The sequence below is a fragment of the Somniosus microcephalus genome, chromosome 3, assembly GCF_052327205.1.
Source record: "Somniosus microcephalus isolate GS21.2 chromosome 3, FLI_Smic_1.0, whole genome shotgun sequence".
NCBI classification, from domain to species: Eukaryota; Metazoa; Chordata; class Chondrichthyes; order Squaliformes; family Somniosidae; genus Somniosus; species Somniosus microcephalus.
The window spans coordinates 92,947,797-92,975,510 of NC_140989.1; the positions used below are offsets into that span (position 1 = coordinate 92,947,797).

The 27,714-nt window shown below is 50.2% G+C and overlaps 1 protein-coding gene across 6 annotated transcripts in view; it reads left to right on the plus strand.

Moving 5' to 3' along the window:
• Positions 1-27,714, plus strand: part of eml6 (EMAP like 6) — an 844,856-nt gene that overhangs the window by 56,223 nt on the left and 760,919 nt on the right. The gene's annotated exons all lie outside the window — the stretch shown is intronic.

Here is a 27,714-nt window from a genome sequence, read left to right on the forward strand (position 1 = left end):
AGCGGGCCCAGGGGCCGTGTAGCCTGGTCCTGCTCCTACTTCTTGTGTCCTAATTCTGTTAGATTTCAGGAGATGGTTCTAATCACAGGGACTAGTGGAGACATCGAATAATAATAATAATAATAAACTTTATTGTAATTGTTAGTGCACAAGTGCAGTACAACGAAATGTAGGCTTGCGGCTCCCGAGAGTGTACATTTAGATTAAGACATTTAAACATTCAACATACATTTGGATTGTAATACATTAACGCAAACATAACCATAATAAAGTGCATTGGCAGATGTGCAGGCTTTAGAGTTTATTTGTGGAGTTCAGTAGGATGACAGCCCTGGGAAAGAAGCTGTTCCTAAATCTGGTCGTACGGGTGCGAATGCATCTGTAGCGTCTCCCAGATGGCAGTAGGGCGAACAGACTGTGGCTGGGGCGGGTAGGGTCTTTGATGATGGTTCGTGACCTCCGTAAACAGCGTTTCTGGTATATGTGCTCTATGGTCGGTAGCCGGGTGCCGGTAATGCGTTGGGCAGTTTTGACTACCCGCTGCAGGGCTTTCCGGTCATAGTAGCTACAGCTGCCATACCATACTGTGATACAGTTCGTCAGGATGCTCTCTATTGTGCAGCGGTAAAAGTTAGAGAGGATCAGGGGTGACAGGTTACATCCCTTCAGCCTCCTTAGGAAATATAGGCGCTGCTGGGCCTTCTTCACCAGAGAGGAGGTATTGAGGGACCAGGAGAGGTCTTCCGTGATGTGGACTCCGAGGAACTTAAAGCTGTCCACCCTTTCCACCACAGCCCCATTGATGTGAATGGGGGTGTGACTTCCGCCTTTAGACTTCCTGAAGTCCACAATGATTTCTTTGGTTTTCTTCATGTTAAGGGCCAGGATGTTATCGGCGCACCACTTCACGAGATGCTGGACCTCCTCCCTGTAGGCTGACTCATCGTTGTTGGTGATCTGGCCTACTACCGTGGTATCATCCGCAAATTTGATGATGGTGTTGGAACCATGAACAGCCACACAGTCGTGGGTGAAGAGGGAGTAGAGGAGGGGGCTCAGCACACATCCTTGTGGGGCCCCCGTGTTCAGGGTCAGGGGGGTGGAGGTGTGGTTACCTAATTTGACAGACTGGGGTCTGTTTGTTAGGAAGTCCAGGGTCCATTTGCAGAGGGAAGTGTTCAGGCCAAGAGTGTGGAGTTTGGTGGCCAGCTTGTTGGGGACGATAGTCTTGAATGCTGAGCTGTAGTCTATGAACAGCATTCTGATGTAGGTCTCTTTACCATCTAAGTGATTCAGTGCAGAGTGTAGAGCAGTTGTGATTGCATCCTCCGTTGATCTGTTTGCACGATAGGCAAACTGGTGTTGGTCAAGAGAGGCGGGAACACTGGCTTTGATGTGAGCCAGGACCAGTCTCTCTCAACACTTCATTATGATGGGTGTGAGTGCGACAGGTCGATAGTCGTTCAGGCACGTCACAGCCGTTTGTTTTGGCACAGGAATAATGGTAGCGGTCTTGAAGCATATAGGGACTACTGCTTGGGCCAATGACAGATTGAAGATGGCAGCGAAGATTCACCAGACTGATACCTGGGATGGCAGGAATGACGTATGAGGAGAGATTGGGTCGATTGGGCTTATACTTGCTGGAGTTTAGAAGAATGAGAGGGGATCTCATTGAAACTTATAAAATTCTAACAGGACTAGACAGACTTGATGCAGGAAGGGTGTTCCCGATAGCCGGGGAGTCCAGAACCGGGGGTCACAGTCTAAGGATAAGGGGTAAGCCATTTAGGACAGAGATGAGGAGGAATTTCTTCACCCAGAGAGTGGTGAACTTGTGGAATTCTCTACCACAGAAGGCAGTAGAGGCCAATTCATTAAATATATTCATGAAGGGGTCAGATATATTTCTTAAGGCTAAAGGGATCAAGGGATATGGAGAGAAGGCAGGGAGAGGGTACTGAATTTGGATGATCAGCCATGATCTCATTGAATGGCGGATCAGTCTCGAGGGGCCGAATGGCCTACTTCTGCTCCTATCCTATCTTCTATGTTTCTTGCAGTCCCACGCAAAGTCGAGTTTAAAAAGTTTCTAGGTCTTGGACCACCTGGGAACTCTCCAAACTTTAATCTATATGAGGGCTCAGGTGGAAAATGTAGTATAAATAATAGTTCAAAAACAAATGAAAGGTAAGAGAGTAGAGTAACGGTCAGAAATTGTGCTTTAGGCACTACAGGTAAAGGGAAAACTAAAAGATGTAAAATGATTAAACCAGGAGAGAGAAATAAATGACATGTGAATGAAACATTAGAGCTCAAGGACAAGTTAGGGTTTGTGGCCCAAATAAGCGTTCTTTATACAAACACACTGGGTATAAGGAATAAATTGAATGAATTGCAGACATTCAACTTGGATTTGACATGAGACATGACTGCAAGACGGTTAGGACTGGGAACTAAATATACCATGTTATAAAGCCTTCAGGAAAGATAGGGAAAATGGTAGAAGGGGGGGACTCTCCTTAGTGATTAAAGATGAAATCACGTCAATGATAAGAGAGGATATAAGGAGAGGTAAGCAGGCAGTTGAGACTTTGAGTAAAATTAAGAAATAGGAAAGGATTTAAGACTGTAGTGGGAGTTGTGTATTGGCCCCCTGGTAGCAGCTGTGAAGTGCTAGATTGTATAAATGCAGAGGTTCGACAAGCATGTAGTAAAGGAAGAGTGGTTTAATGGGGGATTTTAACTTTCATATGGATTGGGATAAGCAGATAGCACATGTCAGAAAGGTGTCCAGGATAGATTGCTGCAGCAATATGTCCTGGAACGAACAAGGGGACATGCCACATTAGATTTAATAATGAGTAATGAGACAGATTTAGTTAACAGCCTAACGGTGCGTGAACATTTATCTAATAGCAATCATAACATGTTCAACATAGTGTTTGGAAGGGAGAAACGCGAAACAGCTACTAAGATTCTAGATTTAGGTAAGGCTGACTTCAATGCGATGAGACAGATTGTCCACAGTAAACTGGGCAAATCTGTTAATTGATAAAATGACAGAAGATCAGTGGGAGGTGTTCAAAAAAGAATTTAATGTTATACGGAACCAGTTTATACTCCCAAGGGGTAAGAGCTCTACTTGCCAAAAAAAAACAGCCACGGATGACTAAAGAGATAAGGGACAACATAATACTAAAAGAAAAAGCATAAAAAAATGCAAGAAATAGCACAGATCCTGGTGAATGGGAAAGAACAGCAAAGAGTGACAAAACTGATAGTAAGAGCTACAAGAAGGGAGTAGGAAAAGAAATTTGCAAGGGATATCGAAATCAACACACTTTTTTTTACAATTAAATTAGGAAAAAGAGGGCGGTCAGGAGTAGGGTTGGGAAGCGGTAGAAATTTTCCACGGGAAGTTTAGCTTGGGAATTTTGCCCAAAAAAGCACATGCTAGCATAATATTGTTTTTTTTTTGTATTTCTTTCATTTTTTTTCACAGGTCCTCTCTTAAAATTACTAAGAGATAGAATCTTAATTATTAAGGAATTTCTTAATCAATATATGTTTATCTTCTTGCTTGGCTTGTTTTAATAATTGCAAGTTTTGTGTGTGACTGAACAAATGTGTCCTGATTGGTTGGATGAGTAGATAAGCAATGAGCTCCCTCTATTGGTGATGTAACGTCGTGCGTGCACAGGTCATGCTTCCATCACATGGAGCATCAGGAAACATTTACTCACCCTGTTGCAATCGTGCTGACCGACCGCAAGAATTTTGTGTCAAGCCGATTCATGCTGCAGCATACATGCTGGACCCAAAGCATGTTGGGAGACCAATGCTTTCTGGAGAACAGATCAACAGCGCTTACAGTGTGATTTCTACCCTCTCACGCCACCTCAATCTGGACGTGGGCAAAGTTGTGGGAAGTCTAGCAAAGTTCTGTACCAAACAAGGTCTTTGGAATGGGGACGGGATATGGGAATCATGCAAGCATATCAGTGCACATACCTGGTGGAAGGGACTTTGTGCATCTGAGGCCCTGTCACCCATTGCATCGGTGATACTCCAAATCCCACCTTCATCAGTGGCCTCTGATCGAAACTGTTCACTTTTTGGGAATACGCATACAAAGGTGCGCAACAGGCTGACTAACAAGAGAGTGGAGAAATTGGTGGCTATCCAGACGAACCTACAACTTATTGAGCCAAATACAGAAGTGTCCACCACACAGCTAGACAGTGACACAGAGGAGGAAATGGAGACGTCAGAGCCAGAGTCAGAGAATCAGGAGGAGCAATGATGAGTAGAAGACCCATGAGTAGAAGATTCAAAGGGACAAAATAAGGACAAATTACAGGCTAAATAAGCTGACGCTCTTTTTATTTTATTTTAGATGGGTCTTTTTTGTGGGGGTTCAATAAAGTTCAAAATTATAACCTAAATAAAGTTTTGAAAGCCTGTTTTTATTTGTATCTAACAGTATGTCTATTTTGATGACAAAGATAATATAAGGGTCAGAGACAAAAACCATCAGTGTGCAAAAAGAACTCTAAATTCCCATGGAAAATGGCCTCTTTTAAAAATTCCCGAATGTTGCAACCCTAGTCAGGAGCAATGTTGGTCCCTTGAAAACTGATAACTGTGATAGTGACCTTGATAAGAAAATGGCAGACATATTGAATAATTACTTTGCATCAGTATTTACAATAGAGGAAGAGGATAGCATGCCAGAAATCCCAAGGAAACTAATATTGAATCAGGGACAGGGACTCAGCAAAATTAATGTAAGCAAAATAACAGTGATGGAAAAAATAATGGCACTAAAGAGTGACAAATCTCCAGGACCAGATGGTTTCCATCCCAGGGTTTTAAAGGAAGTAGGTGAGCACATTGCAGATGCCCTAACTATAATCTTCCAAAGTTCTCTCGATTCAGGAACTGTTCCTTCAGATTGGAAAATTGCGCATGTCACTCCACTATTTAAGAATGGTGAGAGAGGGAAACCAGGGAATTATAGACCAGTTAGTCTAACATCTGTTGTCGGAAAATTACTAGAGTCTATAATTAAGGATAGGGTGACTGAACACCTGGAAAATTTTCAGCTGATCAGAGAGAGCCAGTGTGATAATAATAATAACTTCCGGGAAGTTATGTCATCACTTACTGTGAACTATGAACTGTGTACATACCTCACTTCCTGTCATATGTCACTTCCTGTTGGACTGGTATAAATACTGGTCTGTTCAGTATTGTAAGAGGCTTCTACCAGAGGCATGGTAAAGACCTCTCTTGTATATAGTGTGTTTATAAGTTACTTAAAGCTTACTTTAAAGTTACTTGATGGTAAGACTCCTTCTTTTTCTTACATCAATTTAAGTAACTTAGTATTTACACTCACAAATACTAGACCTTCGGACAAACTCGGAGTTAAGGATCCAGGGAACCACCCATCATGGAGAGAATCCTTAGACCTATTCGTCTGGACTTGGACCCGAATACACCAGCAGCTGGCAGGGTATGGAAGCATTGGTACCGTACTTTTGAGAATTTTCTGGATGAATGTGAAGCGGATGCTCCTGCTAGATTGAGGATACTTATCAATTATGTGACCCCAAAAGTGTTCGAATATGTTGATGAATGGGATAATTACGATGAGGTGATTCGGGCACTTAAGAAACTGTATGCCAAGACCCCAAATGAGGTCTATGCTAGACATCTACTGGCCACAGCCCAACAAGGGCCAGGGGAATCAATTGACGAATTCCTGCAAGAACTTCGCAGGCTCAGCATAGATTGTAACTTTCAGGCAGCCTCAGCTGAGCTGTACCGCAAAGAAATGATTCGTGATGCTTTCATCTGCGGGATTGCCTCTCCATTTATACGCCAGCGTCTACTAGAAAGTAAAACACTTGAGCTACAAAAAGCTTTTGACCTAGCTTGTTCTCTGGATTTGGCAAAGAGAAATGCAGACCTCTATCAGCTGCCCAGATCTCGATCTGCTGCTGTAGCTGCAACCAGACAATTCAAGCGGTCTCAGGTGAACCCTATCATGGGGGAATCTAATTCTGATAATTCTGATGAAGAAGAGGAGGATGACCCCACTTTAGCAGCCTCTTGGCAATCTAGGAAGGAGTGCTTCTTTTGTGGAGATGCTTTTCACCCTAGGAAAACCTGCCCTGCTCGCAATGCAATCTGCAGTTATTGCAAAAAAAAAGTACACTTTGCTAAAGTTTGCCTATCAAGGGCCTCTACGAGGGCCAATCCAGCTAAGGCCTACCGAACTGCCCCAATTAGGGCCTATCAAGATGCTCCAGCTAGGACCTATCAAGCTTCCTCTCGAGCTCTCTCCCGAAGAAGCACACCGAGAGTTTTAGCCACTCTCTGTGCAACGACACCAATTACAGCTGCTTGCCCACAGAACCTGTCTCATGCAGCCACAAAAATTTCAATTAAAGGGCATACCTTAGATGCCTTAATTGACTCAGGAAGTACTGATAGTTTCATTAAGGAACAGATTGTTGCGAAATTGAAACTACATGTCTTCCCATCGGACCAGGCAATTGCGATGGCCCAGTCATCACTTAATACCAGAATCTCCAGCTTTTGTGTTGTTGATATGACACTTCATGGTCGTATGTATCCCTCCACCCGACTTTCGGTGCTCAAGGACTTATGTAGTGATCTCCTCTTAGGGCTGGACTTCCAAAAACAGCATAAGAAACTCACCATTGAGTTTGGTGGATCCAAACCCGGACTTACTATTTCTAATATACCGTCTAAATTACCGTTTTGTGCATTGTCAGCAGCTTCACTTGATGAACCCTCATTATTTGCCAGTATTCCGCCTCAATGCAAACCAATAATAACGAAATTGCGGCGCTTTAATCAGGAAGACCAATCTTTTATTGCGGCTGAAATCTCTCGACTTCTAGCAGAGGATATCATCGAACCATGTTCGTCGCCCTGGCGGGCTCAAGTCGTCATTGTCAAGAACCCTCTAAAAACTCACAAACAGCGACTATGCATCGATTATTCGCAAACCATCAATCAATATACCGACTTGGATGCCTACCCATTGCCACGCATTGATGATTTGGTTAATAAACTGGCCGAACGCAAAGTGTTCTCAACTTACGATTTAAAAAGTGCCTATCATCAGGTACCCTTGAAGGTCTCAGATAAGCAGTACACGGCCTTTGAGGCTAATGGACGGCTGTACCAATTTTGTCGCCTCCCATTCGGGGTTACTAATGGAGTGGCTGTCTTCCAACGGGCAATGGATGGCCTGGTTAAGCAGGAAAACCTAAGGGACACTTTTCCCTATCTTGATAACATTACCATTGCAGGTCACGATCAACAGGAACACGACGCCAACCTCCAAAAATTTCGGGATGCCCTCCATCGCCGTAATTTGACCCTGAATGAATCCAAATCTGTTGAGTCGCAACCAACCATCAACATCCTTGGCTACTGCGTAGGCAATGGTATCATTAAGCCAGACCCAGAAAGACTTCGCCCGCTCCAAGAGCTCCCGTCACCTAAGAATCCGGCTTCTTTACGTCGGGCTCTCGGTCTGTTTGCATACTACGCTAAATGGATTCCTCATTTTTTGGACAAAATCCAACCCTTGCTGCATGCTAGATCATTTCCACTGGGAACAGCGGCTGTTGCAGCCTTTAACCTTCTCAAAAAACAGTTGGAGAAAGCAGCTCTTCACTCCATCGATGAGAATCTCCCTTTCGTGGTTGAATGTGATGCCTCGGAGGTGGCGATCTCGGCTACTCTGAATCAGGAAGGTCGTCCTGTAGCATTTATGTCCAGGACCTTACAAGGTGCCGAGCTACATTATCCTCCGGTTGAGAAAGAAGCCACAGCCATCATAGAGGCAGTACGGAAGTGGAACCATTTTCTAGCTCGCCAGCACTTTACATTGATCACGGACCAACGATCAGTCGCCTTCATGCTCGATAATCGAAAACGAACCAAAATTAAGAATAATAAAATACAACTTTGGAGGATGGAACTGGCCTCTTTTGGTTATACCATTCTCTATCGGCCTGGCAAGGAGAATGTGGCCACGGACACCCTCACACGGGCATTCTGCTCCACTGTGTCATCCTCTACTCTCATGGATGTCCACAATGGATTGTGTCATCCTGGCATTACGCGCATGCTACATTTCGTACGATCACGGAATCTCCCTTTTTCCACTGGAGATGTAAAGAAAATATGCTCAGAATGCCGGCTTTGTGTGGAATTAAAACCTCAGTTCTTCCGCCCCTCAGATGGTATACTCATACATGCAACCCAACCGATGCAACGACTTAGCATCGATTTTAAGGGCCCAGTGCCCTCTTCAACTCGGAACACATATTTGCTCACCATGATCGACGAATATTCACGTTTTCCGTTTGCCTTCCCCTGCTCCAATATACTGGCGTCCACAGTAATCTGCTGCCTTGAGCAGGTATTTTCTCTCTGTGGCATGCCGGCTTATATTCACTCAGATCGGGGTCCATCCTTTATGTCAAGGGAACTCAAGGACTACCTCTCAGAACGGGGAATTGCTACAAGCAAAACAACACCATACCATCCCATCGGAAATGGGCAGGTAGAGAGGTATAACGGTATCATCTGGAATTCCGTATGTCTCGCTTTAAGATCTCGGGGCCTACCAGACCAGCAATGGGAAACAGTGCTTCCGGATGCATTGCACTCTATACGGTCCCTTCTTTCTACAGCCACAAATACTACACCTCATGAGCGGTTCTTTGGATTCCAGCGTCGCTCATCTCATGGGACATCACTCCCGTCATGGCTAACTACTCCTGGACCTGTATTACTCTGAAGATACGTTCGGACATCTAAAAATGACCCTCTCGTAGACGAGGTCGAACTAACCGATGCCAACTCCACCTATGCAAACATACGATATTCCGACGGCCGAGAATCTACCGTATCATTACGGGATCTGGCTCCCTGCCCACCAGGACCTAGTGGGACATCGGGTGATGGCATTTCACCAGGAAACTCTTGGGACCTATCGGGTACCCCTGTCCAGGATCCTGATCGGACACCAACTAGCTTGGTGCTGGTAGAACCCCGTACTCAAGGTTGCGACCCTCCCAGTACCGCGCATGAAAGTACTGATCCGCCACAGACCAGCTCTGCACCTCCCTCTGAACAGAGGCAGTCCGACTTTGAACCTATTGGGGCTCGTACTCGAAGCCATGATCTCCCCGACCCTTCACAGGGCAATCCAGGCCACACAGACTCTGACCAATGGCCAACCGCATGTAAGCGGACCAGCGACCCTCTACGACGGGAATCCAAACGGGTGCGACTCTTCCTTGTTCGGCGGCTGCGGACCAAAAGGTAGACCACAGCCTCCTAATCCTGCAGGAGGGAAGAATGTGATAATAATAATAACTTCCGGGAAGTTATGTCATCACTTCCTGTGAACTATGAACCATGAACTGTGTACATACCTCACTTCCTGTCATATGTCACTTCCTGTTGGACTGGTATAAATACTGGTCTGTTCAGTATTGTAAGAGGCTTCTACCAGAGGCATGGTAAAGACCTCTCTTGTATATAGTGGCCCAGAAATTCCAGAACGGGGCTTGCAGCGCGTGCAAGCCCTGTATTTGCACTTACCCCGCGCTCGTGCCGATCAGCTTCTGGGACGCCTGAACTTGCAGAAATATAAAGCACATTCCCGGGCAGCGTATGACGTCACGCCGCCCAGGAGTGCAGCCAGTGCGAAGCCAGGAGCGTGCAGTGTAAGTGAGACACGCCCCTTGAGGCCTCAGTTTCACTGGACACGCCCCCAGTGTTTCTGTCAAGCTGCTAAGGATTTTTACATGCAAAGCAGCAGTTTAAATAGGTTTTTGGAAGTTTTTTGAAGATTTTGGTAACTTTTATAAACTTTTTAAAATGTTTACATTATTTTGAGTAATCTGAAGTAGTTTTAAAGAGAATTAAAGCAATTTAAAGACTTTTAAAAGCCCTAAAAGAATTTTTTTAATTCCATTTATTTATTTAGCAATGTCGTCGTCATACGTGTCTTCACACTGTTCCCTTTGGGGAACTGTATGAAGTGGTGGAAGGATTTATGGCCATGATTAACGCTCATTCCGTGACCGTAACCATCTTTGAACCAGCCATTAGGGCGGTTAGTCCTATGGCGGGAGGGTTTTACGGGCTCCCACAAGCTATACAAGGAGGGGGGGCCACCCACACCCACGGACGCAAATATCCCACTGGATGTCAACCCAGAATTTAGAGCCGGAGCTCCGACTCCACTTGCCGGGACTGTCTGGAGCGGGGTTCGAAACCCTACCCTGATCTGGCCCAGCGGCGAGGATCCTACCGCTATGACAAAGGCCCAATCCAATTAGCAACGTGAAATGGCAGCATAGGGCTCCAGTCACGGGGAGGGAAAAGGCGCAGGAAACGTATGGGTGTCACCTTTTGTGCGGAGTGGGCCTTTTGCGTAGCAGTAAGCATCCCCGCCACTGGGCCAGAAGGAGTAGGGTTTTGAACCCCACTCCAGACAGTCCCGGCAAGTGGAGTCGGAGCTCCAACTTTAAATTCTGGGTGGACATCCAGCGGGATACTTGCGTCCGTGGGTGTTGGTGCCCCCCGCCCCCTCAGATGGGTTGTGGGAGCCCGTAAAACCCTCCCGCCATAGGACTAACCACCCTAATGGCTGGTTCAAAGATGGTTACGGTCACGGAATGAGCGTTAATCACGGCCATAAATCCTTCCACCACTTCATACAGTTCCCCAAAGGGAACAGTGTGAGGATACGTACGATGATGACCTCTTGCGCAATGCACCTCCTTGGACCCTCAGTCGCAGATGCGAGGGGGCAAGTCGTGCAATTGTTAAATTTTTTATTTTATTGACATGTAAAATGCTGGCCCAGTAATTCCCTTCCAAATGCGCTAGTACGGTCGGGGTACTTACGCATCTGGCCAGATGAAATGCCGGTTTTCAGCATGCACAGTGCATGTGGGGAAAACCGGCATTTCCTGTCCTCTGAACGAAGGGGCTCAGAGGCAGAACGCGTGCGACTGCACAGGCAGCGCGTGCGCAGTATAATTCGCCGCTTTCATTAATGCTTTCAGTGAGGTCCAGTCATTACAACTTACACATGAAAAAAGCATGGGTACAGTTGCTCCAGAGGCTGCGGAGGAAGATATTTCTTATCGTGGAGCTTCTGAAAGTATGTATGTCTGTATATATTCCTTTGCGTGTTATGTATATATTCCTTTACTTATGTGTATGAATGTATTATTTAATTATGACTTTCAGAGAAAGTAACTTATTGGAAAATAATTAAAAATATACATTCATACACATTAGTAAAGGAATATAAAACATACATACATATACGTAAAGGAATATATGTGGACATACATACATAACTCATTCTCACATTCCATTCACACAGCCACAATTGCTCCTTCTACCTACCGTTCTGAAAACCCGTTTAAAAAAAAAAAAAAAAATTAATGTTTAAAATTTACTTAAAATTTCTTAAAATAACTTCCCTCCCTTTCCCAAACCTAAATATTGCATTTCATAAGCTCCTCCATAAAATATATCTCCTTCCCCAGCCAATGAACAACTTTACACTTGCTTTTTTCACGTGTAAGTTCTAGGGACTTACCCTCACTGAATCCATCAGTGAAATCTACAAAGTTCACTGCGCAAGCGCTGCCTGTGCAGTCGCACGCGCTGTGAATAGACCTCGGGTCTGGAAATGCCGGCGTTCCCCGCATGCGCTGTTCCTGCTGAACGCCGGCATTTCCAACGGCCAGATGCGTGAGTAACCCGACCGTACTCACGCTTCTGGCCTGGAATTTCTGGCCCAGTGTGTTTATAAGTTACTTAAAGCTTACTTTAAAGTTACTTGATGGTAAGACTCCTTTTTCTTACATCAGCCAGTATGGATTTGTAAAAGGTAGGTCATGCCTGACAAACCTGATTGCATTTTTTGAAGAGTTGACTAAAGTAGTGGATGTTATTTATATGGACTTCCAGAAGGCATTTGATAACGTCCCATGTAAGAGAGTGTTAACTAAGGTTGAAGGCCATGGACTTGAAAGGAGTGGGATGAGGACTGCATGGCAGCTTTTAGTCGTCTGAAGGGAGATCTGCAGACCGCACCGGCTTTAGGAGCGATTGATGGGGGAAAAGGAGTTCTTTTTGGAGGTAGCTGCCACAGGGGACAGTTTGAGCGCAGTGCTGCTCCAGGAGTGGCATGACAAGCTGAGGCCTGTTGCATACTCATCAAGAATCCTCACAGATGTAGAGAGAGGGCACTCCAATTGTGAGAGGCACCTGCTTGCCACACATTGGGCCGTGAGGAGATCACAAATCTTCACGGGGACGTCCCCGGTAACTCTCTTAACCCATCATATGCCCACTCAGATGCTTCTGGATGGGAGGATAAAGGACGGCACGGTGAGCAGTGCACGCATTGCTAGCTGGACTTTATTGCTCTCAGATGAATTTGAGTGTGAAAGGCCTCTGTGAGCCCAAGCTCGCCGCAAATTTGATCTACCCAGGGGTGACCCACAACTGTTCTATTGAAGGGGTATGGGACATAGACATAGGGTTTCGGGCTGGGATCCATCCCACGGGCCGCGAGATCTATGTAGACGGGTCCAGTACATTGGTGGCCGGGGAGCGACTCACTAGATGCGGGATTTTTGACCCAAAGGCAGGCATTGCCAAGGCCATTAAACTCCCGAGCACCATGAGCGCCCAACACGCTGAACTGTCGGTGGTGGTGTATGTGCTTACCCACCCTGAAGAGTTCCCGCAGAGTCTGGTGTCGGGAGCGGAGAGTCAGGAGACCCAGTAAGTATTTAAACTCACTTTCGCGGGCTTTCTTTGCAGAGGCTGGTGTCGGGAGCAGTGAGATCGGAGACCCAATGAGTATTTAAACTCACTTTCGTGGGCTTTCTTACCAATCTCAGACCGGCGGCGGCGTTCCAGAGCCACGTCACGATTCAAAACGTGACGCGGGCAGGAGGGAGCAGCTGATTGGGTGAGTACGGCCATGGAGTATTTATACTACTCTATAGTTTGACAGTTAAGGTTCATAGGCCTAGAAATTGGGTTGGGGCGCAAAAGTCGCCTGAGCGCAGGATTTAGCGCAGCGATCGGAGTAATACCGATCGCCAAAAATTCAGTTTCAGTGCCGCTCGAGGGACATGGGGCGAGGCTCGAGGCGCTCCGCGTCCCTCTTAGGGCGCTGAAACTGATTATCGCAGCGCAACGTGCCGCAGCGCCAGACGCTGCGGCACGGCACGCTGCGGTACTGCAGGCCTTCCTCCCACTGTTAAGGGGGAGGTGCCTGCAACAGCGCGATCCCCGCTCGCGAGTGCTGGCAAATGAGCCCGGCACCAAGGAGAAGTGCCGGGCTCTCGGGAAACAGCCGGCAATGCCACGGGGGGAGGTTTAGGAGGCCGGGGACGGAGGTGCTGGCAGGCGGCCGCCAAAAAAGCGGTCGGCTCGCACCTCCACCTTAACTTGCGCCGCTGCCGGCACAGCAAGGCCCAGTGAACCGGGCGCAGGTAGCGAACGGCGCAAATGCGGCGTTCGCTACCAAATATCGCGAATGGGGCGCTGCGCACACCGATGACATCATCGGTGGCGGCGCAGCGCAAATGCCTAATGCCACCATTAGCGCCCCTACTGAATATCGCGGGAGATGCAGCCAGTGGCGCTACAGCCACTGACTGCCTCTTTAGGTGCTAACAGGTGGCGCTACTCACCCAATTTCTCCCCCATAGTTTATAAAGTTTAGAAGGTCTTAATTTTTTTGTGGTTATAGTTTCTAGTGCTAGTAACCAAGGGCCCTTGAGTACAGCATTTAATTGTAGTGTAATTGGTATTGATTTGATTTAAGTTAATTAAACTTAATTGAAGGGTAAGTCATGCAGGACAGCTCGGTGCCATGGTATGCTCCTCCTGCACTATGTGGGAAATCAGGTACACTTCCTGTGTCTCTGACGATCATGTGTGTGGGAAGTGTATCCAGCTGCAGCTACTGGCAGACCGCATTGCGGCACTGGAGCTATGAATGCATACATACTGCAGCATTCGCGATGCTGAGGACGTCGTGGAAAGCACGTTTAGGGAGTTGGTCACACCGCAGGTAAAGGCTGCGCAGGCAGGAAGGGAATGGGTGACCGTCAGGCAGAGTAGTAGGTGCAGGCAGGTAGTGCAGGGGTCCCCTGTGGCCATCCCCCTCTCAAACAGATATACCGCTTTGGATATTGTTGGGGGAGATGGCTTATCGGGGTAAGGCAGCAGTAGCCAACTTCCTGGCACCGTGGGTGGTTCTGCTGCACAGGACAGGCGGAAAAAGAGTGGGAGAGCTATAGTAATAGGGGATTCTATTGTAAGGGGAATAGATAGGCATTTCTGCGGCCGCAAACGAGACTCCAGGATGGTATGTTGCCTCCCTGGTGCAAGGGTCGAGGATGTCTCGGAGCAGCTGCAGAGCATTCTGGAGGGGGAGGGTGAGCAGCCAGTTGTCGTGGTGCATATAGGTACCAACGATATAGGTAAAAACCAGGATGAGGTCCGAAAAGCTGAATATAGGGAGTTAGGAGGTAAATTAAAAAATAGGACCTCAAAGGTAGTAATCTCAGGATTGCTACCAGTGCCACGTGCTAGTCAGAGTAGAAATAGAAGGATATTTCAGATGAATACGTGGCTACAGGAATGGTACAAGGGGGAGGGATTCAAATTCCTAGGACATTGGAACCGGTTCTGCGGGAGGTGGGACCAGTACAAACTGGACAGTTTGCACCTGGGCAGGACCGGGAACAATGTCCTAGGGAGAGTGTTTGCTAGTGCTGTTGGGGAGGGTTTAAACTAAAATGGCAGGGGGTTGGGAACCTGTGCAAGGAGACAGAGGAATGGGAAACAAGGATAGAAGCAAAAGACAGGAAGGAGAAAAGCAAAAGTGGCAGGCAGAGAAGCCAAGGGTTTAAATCAAACATGGCCACAGTAAATAATAGTTCTAAAAGGTCAAAGAGTGTTTAAAAAAAAAAAAGCCTGAAGACTTTGGCCTGGAAATTGGGTATAGCCTCGCTTGAGGCGTTAGAACTGGCGGAGCGCTAAGTTTATAGCCAGACGAAAGTTATCGCTGCCTGGCGAGATATTGGGTTGCATCGCCCCCAAAGAGGATTGAGGCGCTAATTCAGCCGTTGCACGGTGCTCTTAAGGCGCAAAAGTTCAGGCGCTACTCAATATCGACGCGGACGGGTGCAGCGCAGGTGATCTCAATTACGGGAAACCACAAGACCTCCAGGCGCCGGCCGGCTCTTAAAGGGGTTGGTCAGTCAGCTTGAGCTTCAACACCCAACGCCCTGTAGGCCTCATAGATTCGACGCTCGCCCTTGTCTGGCGGTACAAACTTGTTCAGCATGGAGAAGGTTAGACAGAGAGCAGAGCGCTTCAGCACTGAGGCTCTGGACCACTTGGTGGCTGCAGTTGAACGCCGTCGAGAGGTCCTGTATCCGGATAATGGCAAGAGGTCGAATCAGAAGGCTTACCGATGATCTTGGAGGGAGGTTGCTGTGAGGGTCAACTCCAGCAGCATGGCGACCAGGACCCCTGTTCAGTGCAGGAAGAAATTCAACGACCTCACATGGATCATTAGGGTGAGTGATGGTTTAGCAATCTTCTGATTCCCTCCATCTGCAGCTGACTTCGGGCACCCTGCTGCAATGATGCCCCAATGGCCATCTGTCAGCATGCACCCATGGCCCTTTCTGGGCACACACATGGACAGATGTCTCAAGGCCTCATGTAAGGGCTCTTGCACCATGGGGGGCATGCGATGATCTCTCAAGGCCTCATGTAAGGGCTCTTGCACCATGGGGGGCATGCGATGATCTCTCAAGGCCTCATGTAAGGGCTCTTGCACCATGGGGGGCATCCGATGATCTCTCAAGGCATCATGTTACAGAACTTCCCCTTTCCCCTGCAGCCCAAGCTGGCGATGATCCAGAAGGAGCAACGTCGAACCGGTGGCGGACCTCCACAAGTGGTCACTCTGACGGATCCGGAGGAGAGAGTGCACCAGATACTTGGAGGACGTCTGTCTGGTCCTGTGACCACTGCATCTGCAGACCCCATTACCGACAGCGAGGGTAAGACTCTCACCTTTTTCACCTGTTGCCTTCCACTTGGTCCCCCCGCCAGCATGCATCCTCAGTGTGCAGCCATGTCAGAGCCTTGCCGCAATCTGGCATGCCTTTCAGCAAACCTGTCCTTTTGCTAAAGCCACTCTTCCACCTCCCACTTTCAGATGAAGCAGCACCAACTCGGGCTCAACGCGCTGAAGCTGCCAGTGCCAGTGCCACCGGAGGCGAGGACCAGGAGGAATCCGGACCAGCCGTTGCAGAATCCGGGGAGCTGACACATCTACAGACTGGGGATAGTAGTCCCCTGGAGGGGAGGGGGGGGTGGCTCTGAGGATGAACCAGTTGCCGGACCAAGCGGCATGCAGCAACGCACGAGGGATAGGCAAGTTCGGCCACCGTCTCCCCGGAGGGCAAGGCAGGTCGTGATGACTGCTGCACAGAGTGCAGATGAGGTGCGTCGCCTGGCTGAGATGAGCAAACCGGCCCGGGTCAGACACACGGAGCTGATGGCTGCAGTTGAGAAGATGCCTGAGTCAATAGATTCATTGGCTAAGAGTATGTTGGACTTCGGGGCAACAATGGAGAGGACTCTCCAGGGCTTTGGGGCAACAATGGACAGGACTCTGCAGGTGTTTGGGGCAACAATGGACAGGTCTATCCAGGGCTTCGGGGCAACAATGGACAGGACTATCCAGGGCTTCGGCCCAACAATGGAGAGGACTGTCCACGGCTTTGAGTCGGCTATGGAAAGGACTGTTCAGGGCTTCGGACAATCCCTGGAAAGGTCTGTGCAGGGCTTGTCCGAGGCAGTGGAGCGGTCGGCACCTGGCTTGTCCGAAGCAATGGGAAGAACTGTCCAGGCCTTCTCCGAAGCACTGGCACCTGGCACACAGGTCCTCACTGTTGCCACGCAGTCACTTGCTGGGCTCCTCCACAGCCAGATTGACGCAACGCGATCTCTCACTGTAGCCACCCTCTCTGCATCAGTTAGGATCACCCCGGGCCCTTCCAGTCCCATACAAGGCCAGCAATCAGTGGAGCATGCGATTGTGGCGGATGAGCCGAGCCGCTCCCCTCAGATAGCCAGTGTGTCGTCCGACCATGGTGCAGGTGTCCTCTCTCGGCAGGAGACCACTGCACATGCCAGCGCTGGGACGCCTGCATTGCAGCTGCCACCACCTGCAGGCCACACTACTTCCAGCCATGGTCACATCAAGCATCCTGCGTCCGCACCCTCCAAGCCCAGAGGTCGGCCAGGCCGTCCCTCAGGGGCTTCTGCGCTTCCAGACAGTCAGCAGGCGTCCCCCAGCCTTGAGGCCGCCACTGGGGTCCAATTACGTAGGAGCAGCAGGGAGGGAAGGGGCTGGGCGCGAAAAAGAAGTCGTTCTCCCTCAAGGGGCCAGTTGTAGAGGGAGGTGCTGAGACGTTTGTTTGTTCAAATTCAAGGACACCCTCACCTGCTGTTATATTTGCAGAAGGTTTGTTGAGTTTTGCGGCTTTGCCGAACAGTTCACAGTTATTTTGAAAGTTATGGTTTCTGTTGACATTACGTTGTTTAGCTGTAATGAAAGACTTTTGTGCCAATAAACAGAAGTTTCAATGTGGCATGGTGCATGTGACTAGTTTCAGTGATGCTGGCATTCAGAGGCCCTCAAATATCCAAAGTGCGCATGAGTTAAGACTCTCATCATTCCGCCACAGGGGTCTCGACACAAGTCCAGATGAGCCTCTGACGTATGGCCCTTCCACTTTCAGCAGCCCTTCCATCTTCCTCCTCCTCCTCCTCCTCCTCCTCCTCCTCCTCCTCATACTCCTCTTCCTCCTCCTCCGCCTGCTCTTCCTCCTCCTCTTCCTCCTCCTCCTCCTCATACTCCTCCTCCTCCTCCTCCTCCTCCGCCTGCTCTTCCTCCTCCTCCTCCTCCTCATACTCCTCCTCCTCCGCCTGCTCTGCTGGTCGTTGAGGGACAGCTGGAATTGGCTGGGTGCGTCGATTCGCCAAGTTGTGGAGCATGCAGCAGACGACGACGATGTGTGCCACTTGCTGCGGCGAGTACTGCAGGGATCCCCCCGAATGTTCCAGACATTGGAAACGCTTTTTGACATCACCAATAGTGTGCTGTTTACTGTGCCTGGTCGCCTGATGGCCGCTGCTGATCAGCTCTTCTGCTGGGGTGTCGGCCACACGGAGTGTTGTCATCAGCCATGGCCAGAGAGGATAGCCCTTGTCCCCAGTAAGCCAGCCTCGTCTTCGAGGCAGCCCCTCAAAAAGGTTACAAACTGAGGTCAACCGCAGGATAAAGGCATCGTGGCTGCACCCTGGGAAATGCGCGGTGACTGCCATGATGATTTGGCGGTGGTCACAGACCAGCTGCATGTTGAGGGAGTGCAACCCCTTGCGGTTGCGGAAGTCCTAAGGATGATGGCATGGCGCCCTCAAAGCCACGTGTGTGCTGTCACTCGCCCCCTGCACCATGGGGAAGTCCGCAATAGAAGCGACACCCTGCGCGCCCTCCGCCTGCTTGTGCAGGGTCCGAGGGAAGGTCATGATTTGACGCCTTCGCCTATAAAGGGCTTCTGTAACTTGCCGGATGCAACAGTGGACTGCAACCTGAGCGACAGTCGCAATGTCCCCAATGGCTGACTGAAAGGATCCGTTGGCATAAAAATGGAGGCCATCGGTCAGTTTAGCCATCACGGACAGAGAGGTTCTGCAGCGTTCACGCGGCTGCAGATCCTGACCAAACAGGTGGCACAGATCAGTAACAATGTCTGTCCAGAATCGGAGCCTTCCCAAACACTGCTCCTCCGACATGTCAAGGCTTGTCACCTGCTGCCTAAAGACCCCCGCAGCTTCCCGTCGGATTGGCCGACCTCCATTGCCCCTCCTCCTTCTGGCCAATCCCGGCCCTCCCACCGTCTCTCTGCCCCTTCACAGTGTTGGGCGATGAGGCCGTCGCCCTCCAAACAAACTCTCATTCCGATGCCAATTGGTCAAAAGGCTTTTCGGTGTAGTGCTGCAAGTGCTTCGGACAGGTTTGAAGGACCCAAGTACTGTAAAGCTAAATTCCCAGAACTCGGCTCCACATTAGCTCGCCAACTCTCTCTAGCAACGATCGCAATGAGCAGGCCAAGTGGCAGAAGATTCTGCACTAAAGCTGTCCCCTTTAAATAGCGCCCCCCTACTCCGAGAAGGGCCTGTTAGCCCTCCTTCGAACTGTCACTAATAGCGCTGGGCATTAGTGGAGGTTGTATACAGACCCCCAATCAGTAATGCCGATGTTGGGGATGGCATTAAATGGAAAATTAGAGAAGCGTGCAATAAGGGCAAAGCAGTTATCATGGGTGACTTTAATCTACATGTAGATTGGGCTAACTGTTAGATCCGTGTATTTTGATGTTGTGTGTCCTTCAATAACTAGACACGAGACTGCAGGGAGTAATCAACAGGTGTTTGCTGGATGAGGGTTACTCTAAAACTAAATGTACAGATCCCTACTCAGGGTTTATATACAGGTGTGGTCACTGCCGGTACTACAGTATACAGGAGCTGTAAAAAGTAGTTCTCCCCTTAAAGGTACATACATTACAATTCCTCCCCTTTTAGATTAACAGTACCGTAACATTCATTTAACAATTAACACGTTTAACATGCACATTAACTGAAAATAGTCCATTTATAAATTCAGTCTTTGGGGCGGCTTCCTGATCCTTTCTGAATAGCGCCTTTCCTGAGTGTCTTGCTCTTGGTGCAGAGGCCCCTTGTCGTCAGTTGGTTCATCAGCTTCCAATGCTACTGTTTCTGGGGTAGATGCTACCTGTATGTCGGGTTCATCACCAGGTGCGCGAGACATGGGGTTGACTCGTTCCTGTGACTCTAGGATCTAGTCGACATGGCATCTCACAATGTTCTCCCCAACATCCACTGTGTACATTAGTGGCCCCTGCCGTGAGCATATCGTTCCTGGTTGCCATTTCTCTGTTCGGTAGTCGCGGGCCAAGACTGGTTGCCCTACATTGAAGCTCCTTGTCGGCTTCTCATTGATGTGCTGGAATTGCTTATTCTCAACATCTCTTCGTACATTTGGTCTGAGCAAATCCAGACGAGATCTCAACCTTCGGTTAAAGAACATCATGGCCGGGGTCTGGTTGGTGACTGCATGTGTCGCATTTCTGTAGGCTAACAGGAAATTGTCCACCTTATGCTGCAGTGGAATGTCGTCATAGCACATGGCCCTTACTGCTTTTTTAAAGGTTTGTACGAACCTCTCAGCCAATCCATTTGTGGCTGGATGATACGGGGCGGATGTGTAATGCCTTACCCCATTCCTTTTCATGAATCTTCGAAACTCTGTGGTCCGTTATCAGAGCAAATCTGCTCTGGCAAGCCGTTCCTGGCAAATATGGTCCGTAGGACTGCAATAGTTTTCTCCGTGGTGGTGGACGACATTTTGATCACCTCAGGCCATTTCGAGTGCGCATCCACGGCTATTAAAAACATTGAGTCCATGAATGGACCAGCAAAATCAATATGCACCCGTTGCCATGGAGATGAGGGCCACTCCCATGGGTGTAGAGGGGCATGTGGTGGTGCATTTTGGACCTTCTGGCATCCTGAGCAGCTCTTTGTCAGGTCCTCAATTTGCTGATCGATCCCCGGCCACCACACATAAGCCCTAGCAAGGCTTTTCATTTTCACCCCTCCCAGATGGCCTTCGTGAAGCTCATTGAGCACACTCTCCCTTAACTTGGGTGGAATTACCACTCGGGATCCACACATCAAGGTCCCCTGGCATACTGACAGCTGTTCTCTTCTGGATGAGAATGCTGGCAACAGTGAGTCGCCATGTGTTGGCCATCCCTTCACCGTCAAGTCATATACCCGAGACAGTGTCGGTTCATTTCGGGTCTCCTCTCTATCAGTGTTAGTTACTGGCAAGCGTTCAATTATAGTCGAATAAAATATTTCGACAGGGTCCACTGCTGGTGCTTCCTCCGCAGTAGGCAGTGGCAGGCGTGATAGCCCATCAGCGTTTCCATGCTGTTTCGTGCCCTTATACTCGATTTCATATTGGTTCGCCCCTAGAAAAAGGGACCATCTTTGTAGTCATTGTGCAGTCATCACTGGAACGCCCTTCTTTGGATTAAAGATGGAGACAAGTGGTTGGTGGTCAGTCAGCAAGGTGAACTTCTGCCCGTGCAGATAGTGGTTGAACTTTTTCACTCCCCACACTAGGCAGAGGGCCTCCCTGTCAATCTGTGCGTAGTTACGCTTGGCTGAGGTTAGTGACCGAGACGCAAAAGCTACTGGCCTCTCCGAGCCGTCCGGGAACTTGTGCGACAGCACCGCTCCAATGCCATAGGGTGATGCATCACACGCCAACCGAATTGGTAGTGCTGGGTTGAAATGAGCCAACACCTCTTTTGATGTGATCAATTCTTTGCACTTCTGGAAAGCTCGTTTACATTCGTCATTCCACTTCCATGGTACCCCTGTTTGCAGTAGGGTGTTCAGTGGGTGTAGTACTGTAGACAAATTCGGCAAGAACTTATGGTAGTAGTTCACCAGCCCGAGGAACGACATCAGTTGTGACACATTTTCCGGTGCTGGAGCCTTGACTACTGCCTCAATCTTTTCAGGGGACTTATGTAACCCCTCTTCATCAATAACGTGGCCACAATACGAGATCTGCTTCTGGAAAAACTCGCATTTGTGGCGATTTGCTCGGAGCCCATATTCCTTCAATCTAGTGAGCACCTGCTCCAGGTTGGCAAGGTGATCACTGTCATTTTCGCCCGTGACCAGGATGTCGTCCAAATAACACTGGGTCCCTGGAATCCCTTGCAGGACTTGATCCATTGCCCTTTGCCAAATAGCCGGAGGTGATGCTACCCCGAACACCAGCCGGTTGTATTGGTAGAGACCTTTGTGAGTGTTGATCGTGAGGTACTGTTTCGAGGCTTCTTCTACCTCCATTTGCAGGTACGCCTGGGCCAGATCAATCTTGGTGAAGCGTTTCCCTCCAGATAGCGAGGCGAAAATATCTTCAATCCGTGGAAGCGGATATTGTACCGTGTGAAGGACTGGGTTCACTGTCACCTTAAAGTCCCCACAGATGCGAACCTTCTTTGGTTCCCCAGGCGTATTACTCAATGACCTCTTCATTACAGGAACGATGGGTGTAGCCCACTCGCTCCAGTCCACTTTGGACAGTACTCCTGAACGTTCCAAACCTTCCAGCTCTGCTTCGACGGCTGGGCGGATCGCATAAGGCACCGGTCTGGCCTTAAAAAAAACTTTGGGCTTGCATTTTCCTCTATTTTGATCATCGCTGTTATTCCTTTTAGTGTTCCGAGTCCTTCCTGGAACATTTCTTGTGCGTCAGTTAGCATTTTTGACAGTCGTCCAGGTGTGACGTCGTCATCCTTTTTGGCATCTACAGTCAGTGCTTGTATGGAATGCCAATCTAGCTGTATCTTCTGGATCCATTCACGTCCTAGTAGTGGTGGTCCTCCATCTGGCAATACATATAGGTCCATTTTTGGTGTTTCCTTGCTGTTATATATAACGTTCACCCTTATTTTTCCTTTGGGGTAGACTTTTTGCCCCGTGTACGTCTTCAAGACAATCTCTATATCTCTCAAGGGTATATGTGAGAATAGCCGCTTGTAGTCCCTTCGGTTTATGACTGTTAGGGCTGATCCTGTGTCCAATTCCATTTTCACTTGGACTCCAGCTATCTTGAGCGTGACCCAGATAGTTTGGTGATCCTCCGTTTTGATCACCTTATGTAGTTTCAGACAACCCAGCTCCTTGCTTCCGGAGTCTGTATCACTCTTCTGTTCGTCTGAACTACTCTCCGTCATCTTATGTACCTTCTTGTACTTCTCCTGTGGAGATTTCTTGCTGCTGGTTTTCTTTCCCGACCTGCAGACTCTTGCTATGTGTCCTGCTTTTCCACACTGTCTGCACACTTTGTCCTTGAACCAGCAATCATTATGGTCGTGTGTTGTTCTGCCGCAGCGATAGCACTTCACTGTTCCGTATGACATTTCATTTGTGCCATATTCTTGCGGTCTCCGTTGTATCTCTGCAGCGCCCCGTGCGGCTGCATCGTGTGATACTGCCATGCTGAAAGCCTTGTCCAGTGTAAGATCCTTTTCTGATAGAAGCTGTTTCTGGGTTCCTTCACTTTGAAGCCCACACACAAACTTGTCCCTTCAAGTATCTGCTAGTCCCGTTCCAAACTGGCAGTGTTTCGATAGCTTGCGCAGTTCCGTTAAATACTCAGCATTACTTTCATCTTTATGCTGGTTCCTTTTGTGAAACTTAAATCTTTCTGCTATCAGCAGCGGTGTGGGGTTTAAGTGGTCCTGTAGGATTGACACTATGGCCGAGAAATTCAGTTGCTTGGGCCAGCCGGTAGCGCCTTAGGAGTAGGAGATGTTGGGCGCTAGGCGGCTAGCGGCCGGGCGCAGCGCGATCTGCGCCTCTCCCCAACTTCACTCACGATTTAGCGGCGGCGCAAAGTCTTTGCGCGCGCTCAGCTGCGCGCGCAGATCCCGACGTCATTTCCTCGTGCAACGCCCTTTGTGCGCCCCAAACCGGAAATTCAGTCGCGACGCCCTATTGTGCGCCTGGCACCCCTAGCGACTGGTAGAGGGGAACGGTTCTCAGTCGAAGCGGGGCGCGGGGGGCGCAAATTAAAGGGCACACCTCCTGCAGTAGAAAAGGCTGCCATTTGGCAGCACTCCTTTTTGAGAGACGGATCTTTGCAGTGAGACCAAGGTAGCGAGCTTTCTGCTTTGGCTCAACACTCGGACAGGTACTTGTGGCTTCAGGCCACAGCTTTCCACTTGTCTTTGCCTTCAGTGACATATCATTGTTTGCTAACATATAATGGGGGCTGCAATGGGTGCAAACGCTGGCTTTCTCCATTGCACCCAAAGGGCTCACAGACGCCATGAGAGAGTGGCAGTCCTGGCTAGACGGAGAGGGGGCAACAGGCGTCGGGAAAGGAGGTCTTACCCACCCAGGGTATACCGCCAGCAGTTCTCCTATCTGAACATGTCTGACGAGCAGTGTGTTCGGAGGCTGCGATTCCGAAGGGAGGTGGTCACTGAGATCTGCCATCTGCTTGGCGGTGATCTGCAGCCACATCTGAGGAGCAGGACGTCTCTGTCGGTGGCAGTGAAGGTGACGGTGGCTGTCAACTTCTATGCCACCGGCTCCTTCCAATCCGCTACTGGGGACATTTCCAACATCTCCCAGTTCGCCGTGCATTGCTGCATCCGCCAGGTGACCAATGCCCTTTTCAAAAGGAGACGTCAGTTCATCTCCTTCTCCATGGCCCTTGTCAAACAGCAACAGCGTGCAATGGGCTTTGCAGCATTCGCGGGCTTCCCCATGATGCAGGGCGCCATTGACTGCACGCATGTGGCTTTGCGGGCACCTCTGGAGAATGCCGAGGATTACCGCAACCGGAAGGGCTACCATTCGCTCAACGTTCAGCTGGTGTGTGACCACAGGCAGCCCATCCTAGCTGTCAATGCCCGCTTTCCAGGCAGCAGCCACGATGCCTTCATCCTGCGCCAGACTTCTGTGGCAGACATGTTCCAGGCCCAGCCTCACCCACGAGGATGGCTTCTCGGGGACAAAGGCTATCCTTTGTGTACCTGGCTGATCCCGCTCCGTGCGCCCAGCACCCCTGCTGAAGAGGGATACAACGACAGCCATCAAGCGACCAGGAACATCATTGAGCAAACAATCGGCGTCCTGAAGCAACGGTTCCGCTGTCTGGATCGTTCCGGTGGAGCCCTACAATATTCCCCGGAGCGAGTCTCCCATTTCGTGGTCGTGTGCTGCATGCTGCACAACCTGGCTATCCGCAGGACTCAGCCACTGCCACCAGAGATTGGAGGACCACCTGAGGAGGAGGAGGAGGAGGAGGACCAGCACAGGAGGGAGGCAGAAAGTGCAAGGGCCGCCCGTCGCCGGCTTATTGAACGTCGGTTCTAGGCCCCCTCTCAGGGAATGGCTTGTGCCAATGTCACCAGATGAATGTAGCCGCTCCACAAGCCCTCAGCCGAGCAGGGCAACCAGGACTTGCAAAAAAAAAGCATGCACAGTGCAATTTAAGAACATTAATTTATTGCAAACCTCTGCCCTTCCCACATTACAACCTCATGGAGAGATGCCCCCTCCAAAAACACAAAACTAACAGTCTCGGCCTTACAAAACAAAGAAAGACACCAGTCTCGGCCTTACAAAAACACAAAGCATTTGTGCAGACCTTCTACTTTTTGCCCTGCGAGGGCGATGCCTTTCGCATCCGTGACTGGCCCCTGCCCGCCCTGCAGCAGCTCCTCAATGGGACCCCAGTGGCTGCAGCAAGGCTGGGGGAAGGTTGCTGAGGGTCAGATGGCGAGACGGCAGATGCCCTTGGGGGTCGGCCTGTACCAGCTCTGGCCCTGGAGGGTCCGGCTGCTGACTGCTCCAACTCTGCTTGGGCGGCAGCAGTCTGTCCAGCGGCTCGTGGCAGCTGCAATGGCGGAGTGGCAGTGCCGGCTGCAGGAATGGTGCCAACCTGACAGATCGCAGGTACTCCCTGGTCGCCTGATACATTGGCACTCGCACGGGCCAGCACTGCAGCATGCGCAGCAAACAGCTGAAGAACAGACTGCTGGGCTGCTGCTGCGCGGCGAGTGACCTGGCGATGCCTGGCCGATCCAGCGAGGGTGGCAGCAGTTAGTGCCCGTGTGGCCCTGGTCTGTGTCCGCATGTCACCAGCCAGTGAATGAACGGCACGACTGAGCACTTGGCTCGAAGCCGCCTGTGCTGCCGCGAAGTCCTGCAGACTCCTGGCCTGTGCTGCACTGAATTGTTGCAGACTCCTGGCCTGTGCTGCACTGAATTGTTGCAGACTCCTGGCCTGTGCTGCTCCGAATTCCTGCACACTCCTTGACAGAGACTCAATGGAGTCAGGCATCCTTGCCACTGCAGCCATGAGCTCAGTGTGCCTGCGCTCAGCCTGGACGGCCATTTCCTCCAGGAGCCGGACCTCCTCTGCGCTCACCGTCGCAGGACTGGAGGCCGCACTCACCCTCTGGGGAGAAGTCCGCCGAGCTTCACCACCCCTCCCGCATTGCTGCAGGCCGCTGGGCCCCGGAGCTTCACTCTCCTCCGACCCTTCCCCCCGGCTCCCCTCCAGGGAAGACGTGTCCCCTTCATCGCCATGGGCTGGCGCGGCTGAGGGTGGCACTGATGGGCCGGCTTCCTCTTCCTCCTCTTCGAATTCGGAATCGCTGACAGTGGCAGCTTGAGGGCCCGCCTCCTCACCTGGCGATTCACCATCTGAAAGCAGGGAGGCACAAGAGTAGCTTTAGAGTGAGGACAGGGCGGCAGCGAGGGAGGCATGAGTGCTGCCATGCACTGCATTGGTCGGACAGTGGCAAAGGATGCTGATCTGAGGCGCAAGTGGAAAGAGAGAGGTCAAAAAGGTGATGCCCTTACCATTGATGCCCAGAACAGGGTCGGCATCTCCACTGGCGACGGGGCCAATCAGCCGGCCTGCCATAATGCGCTCCACACGCTGGTCGAGGTCGGAGAGCTCTTTGACGTCAGGACAGCCTCCCCCGGTCTCACGTAGCTTCCTCCGGTTGTGCGCCACCTTGGCCTGCAAGAGAAAGGACGGCCTCTAAGTACAGTGTGAAGCCCTGATCTTGTCTGCACTGCCTCCCATGGTGGACTGGCCCTGACAGTGTGAAGCCCTGATCTTGTCTGCACTGCCTCCCATGGTGGACTGGCCCTGACAGTGTGAAGCCCTGATCTTGTCTGCAATGCCTCCCATGGTCGAATATCTTGTACAGTGTGTAAAGTGCTGAATGTGCAAGTGATTTTCATGACAGTCCCATAGCTGCTGGATGAGGGCTGGCCATTAGGGCTTTCAGGTCCCTTTGCCCATAAACTGAGGTGCACATGCAGGGATGAGGAGGACACTGGAAAGGGTACTCACCCTGACAACCCGAGTGAGGTCGTTGAACTTTTTCCGGCATTGCACAGGAGTCCTGGCAACCACGCTGTTGGAAGTCACCCTGTTTGAGACCTCCCTCCAGGCTTTCCGGTAGGCGCTGGGCAGCGGCCTCCTGCCACCTTCTGGGAACAGAACATGGCGCCTGCGCTCCACTCCACCAACCAGCACCCTCAGGTCACCGTCGCTGAAGCGCTGCGCTCTCTCCCTGGCCTTCTCCATAGCCCTGGGCGTTGTGCAGATGAAGCAGAAGTGGTCAGGCCTAGCTTGAGGGCTGCAGTGTGCAGGGCGTGGCAGGCAAACAAATCCACCCTCCCCCTTTAAGAGCTGACCGGCACCAGAGTGTCTGCCGTCAATCAGAAACTCGCCGCACCTGTGCTGCGCCCGGCCTCGCGAGTATCGCTCAGCACCGCCGGCTTAGCGCCTAAAGATAGTCGTGCATCGCCTGTTTTAGCGCAGCAGCAACCTCTTGGGGCGATGCGACTGAATATCGGCGAAGGTGG